We start from the raw sequence: 4,262 nt of genomic DNA, 5'->3' as shown, positions 1-4,262 counted from the left end.
ATCTATGTTACCCAACTAATTCTGATTCAGAGTTCAGTACAGTACACAGTACAGCACACTAGAGTTGACTACACTATAATGTACTGTACTATACTCTAATTTACTCTACTGCACTATAGTGTACTGAACTCTGCTGTACTGTACTGAACTATACTCTACTATACTCTACTTTACTAGTACCCCAACCATTTACTAGTATCCCAACCATCTTCGACAGGTGTTGCTAGCCAACCAATTTATCTAGTTATCTAGCTAGCAATGGCAATCATGTTAGCATATTTCCTACTGAGAATACTGTTCTAAAACATGTTATTGGGATTAAAATAATCTATACTGAAACTTTCATATGAAGTTTGAGTGAATTAATTAAACATGTTCAATTTCTTTCATGGGCTTATTCTCTCACTGCCCAGAGTTTAAGACAAGGGTTTAGAGATCTTGGAATAAAGAACAAATCCAATAACTTTATTTTCAAGAATCTAATTTCTTCTTAAATGTTTGCTAAAGGAGAAACATAAGAAATTGCACAAGAACATTTCCAATAACCTTTTTGAGGAATAGAAAACAAATGGTAGTTAAGGGCCCTGAGCTCTACTGTGCTTTTTATGTCCAATCTTGTGAAACATAGAAATCTATGATTGGTTCAGATTTGGTCCGGTCCAGACAACCAAATTTGGTCTTGTTTGGTGGCGGAGCTCATTAAAATAATATCTGGTGTGTAAAATAATAACCAAATATGCAAAGGAGGATATTACATATTTCTATCTTTGTGTATCTATTTAGGATACATCACCATGAAGAGAATGGCATTCATATCCATAATTATTACTCTTGTTATTATACTGTATATTGTGATGTCACTTTACCCTGCCTTTATTTACATCCAGTAAATGTATCTACATCTAATACCTCGTACCCCTGCACATTGATCTGGTACTCCCTGTAAATAACTTCATTCTTGTGTATTTTACTCCCCTTGGGTTTTAATACATGTTTATTCTTTACTCTGCATTGTTGGGAAGGGCTCATAAGCAAGCATTTTAAGGCAAGGTCTATACCTGTTGTATTCGGTGCATGTGACAAATATAATTGGATTTGGTTTATTCATTTCTGTGTAGTTCAGATCAGGGACCCAAGACGAAATTCTGTTACTGCAATTCTGTTACTATGTGTACATCCACTTCACTTACTGTTGTTTAATAACCCAAATAGAGGTTTTCAAACTGAAGGTGCCATGTCATAGCTGACACCCCATTTTATCTGCAGACATCTTTGAATCTTAATTCGGAGCAAATAATGGTCACATAAAAAAATAGATTCCCCTAAATTCTAAAAACATTGCATCTGCACAGTTCTTCCAGTAAATGTGTTTTTGTCAAATGTTCAGTGTAAATTGCTAAAAGTTATTTGTTTGGCATACATTTTAAGTGACAAAATCGGAGCCCGTTACATTGGAATTGCCCATTCCCAATACACTACCCATCTCACTCTCTTTACACCCACCTTTCTCCCTGTCTTTTGACTCGTCTCACTTCCTCTGTCTCTATCCCTCTCTCTCTCCTTCCCCTATTTCTCCTCATCTCACTTTCTCTGTCTCTATCCCTCTCTCTCTCCTTCCCCTATTTCTCCTCATCTCACTTTCTGTCTCTATCCCTCTCTCTCTCCTTCCCCTATTTCTCCTCGTCTCACTTCCTCTGTCTCTATCCCTCTCTCTCTCCTTCCCCTATTTCTCCTCATCTCACTTTCTCTGTCTTTATCCCTCTCTCTCTCCTTCCCCTATTTCTCCTCATCTCACTTTCTGTCTCTATCCCTCTCTCTCTCCTTCCCCTATTTCTCCTCGTCTCACTTCCTCTGTCTCTATCCCTCTCTCTCTCCTTCCCCTATTTCTCCTCATCTCACTTTCTCTGTCTCTATCCCTCTCTCTCTCCTTCCCCTATTTCTCCTCATCTCACTTTCTGTCTCTATCCCTCTCTCTCCTTCCCCTATTTCTCCTCGTCTCACTTCCTCTGTCTCTATCCCTCTCTCTCTCCTTCCCCTATTTCTCCTCATCTCACTTTCTCTGTCTCTATCCCTCTCTCTCTCCTTCCCCTATTTCTCCTCATCTCACTTTCTGTCTCTATCCCTCTCTCTCCTTCCCCTATTTCTCCTCGTCTCACTTCCTCTGTCTCTATCCCTCTCTCTCTCCTTCCCCTATTTCTCCTCATCTCACTTTCTGTCTCTATCCCTCTCTCTCTCCTTCCCCTATTTCTCCTCGTCTTCAGTTTCCATTGAGAAGGGGAGCAGTGAAGTGTGGAGGCTAGCATTAGTGGGGAGAGGGGGATTAATAAGCAACATATATAAAATAGTTAGTGAAGGATGGTGGGAAAAGAGAGGGCCAAAAAACTAAGGCAGCAGTATTGAACACTGCTCTGATGAAGGTTGGCACAGCCACACAGTATAACTTCTAAATACTGTGGTCTAAGGCACTGCATCGCAGTGCTAGCTGTGCCACTAGAGATCCTGGTTCGAGTCCAGGCTCTGTCGCAGCCGGCCGTGACCGGGAGACCCATGGGGTGGCCCAGCGTCGTCCGGGTTAGGGAAGGGTTTGTTCTGCAGGGATGTTCTTGTCCCATCGCGCTCTAGCCCTCCTGTGGCGGTTCGGAGCGCAATGCACACTGACACAGTCACCAGGTGTATGGTGTTTCCTCTGACACGTTTGTGTGGCTGGCTTCCGGGTTAAGCGGGCATTGTGTCAAGAAGCAGAGCGGCTGCTGGGTTGTGTTTCAGAGGACGCATGACTCTCGACCTTCATCTCTCCCGAGTCCGTACGGGAGTTGCAGCCTTTGGGACAAGATTGTAACTACCAATTGGATACCACGAAAAAGGGGTAAAAACAAATCAATCAAAAATAACTTCTAATTACAGTAAGGAAGTGACACTTTGAACGTAAGCAGTATACTGTACCATAGCTTCTACTTTAGAATCTCATTATGCACTCCAATACACCTGCTAGAGACTCAGTTTGTTAATATATAACTCAACCAGTATCACAAAACACATGCATATATACAGTAGCTATATCATGAACAAGCACCAAACAACAACTGGTTTGTCCATGACCAAACCACCAGTAGGCATGTGCCCAGGGGTAGAGTTTGGGTTTGTTTGAAAATGGCCATTTGTTTCTATACTTGACTGAAAGACTTATGATAATATGATGCACTGACTGTAGCCTACTGGACATTACAGTGATGTATTTCAGTTTGATCCGCTGTGACTTTGAGCAGGACAGAGCAGGACAGAGCAGGACAGAGCAGGACAGAGCAGGGCAGAGCAGGACAGAGCAGGACAGAGCAGGGCAGAGCAGGACAGAGCAGGGCAGAGCAGGACAGAGCAGGACAGAGCAGTACAGAGCAGGACAGGGCAGAGCAGGACAGAGCAGTACAGAGCAGGACAGAGCAGGGCAGAGCAGGACAGAGGACCCGAGTTTATGTTTCATGTTTTTTTACGTTTACATTTAGTCATTTAGCAGATGCTTTTATCCACAGCGACTTACAATTTGTGTTTTTTTGTATGACGTCTATGTGGACTTTTGTCTGTATTCTGTTTGTATATTGTCTATTGCTGGCAGCACCTTCTCACTAAGGCAAATTCCAGTTATGAGTAAATGTACTTGGGCGAATAAAGGTGATTCTGATATTAAATGGAGTGGTGCTGACACCTACTGGGGGATGTAATAAGTGCAATTTGCAGGAAACAGTTTGAACATGTATCCAGTCTGATCCATTGATTGGTGGATAGTATAGCAGCCTATAGCTCTATGGGTTGGTGAGCGTCATGTTTGTATTTTGTTGGATTCCCCCTGCAATATATGGGGCCTTTTTTCCCTACCGCCTTCTCTCACCTCTATCCAGCCAGCCATGCTTTGGGTGTTGAGTCTGGTTCATCTCAAGGTTTCTTGTAGAAAGTAAATCCTTATAAAAAGTACTAGCTCTTTGTAGGCTTCATGCCCACTAGTCCGGGTTTGTGGCAAATGGATTTGTGGAAGGTTTTGTAGCATACATATATTACATTTAATAGATTTGTTTTATTTGAGATCTGATTAATCCAATCCTAAACTAGGGAATGTAATAGCAGTGGCTTGGAGGTACTGCTATTCTACATGTCCTATTCACCTGCCTAAATGAGTCCAATCGACCTGCCGCAGCAAAGGTATTCCACCTCGTCTGATGTTCTTTTTGGGGGGGACCGCACTCTGCAGTAAAACGGGCAGCGTCACTCCA

Source organism: Oncorhynchus kisutch, linkage group LG13 (genome assembly GCF_002021735.2).
Source record: "Oncorhynchus kisutch isolate 150728-3 linkage group LG13, Okis_V2, whole genome shotgun sequence".
Lineage (NCBI taxonomy): Eukaryota > Metazoa > Chordata > Actinopteri > Salmoniformes > Salmonidae > Oncorhynchus > Oncorhynchus kisutch.
Note: the sequence above shows the minus strand (reverse complement) of the source record.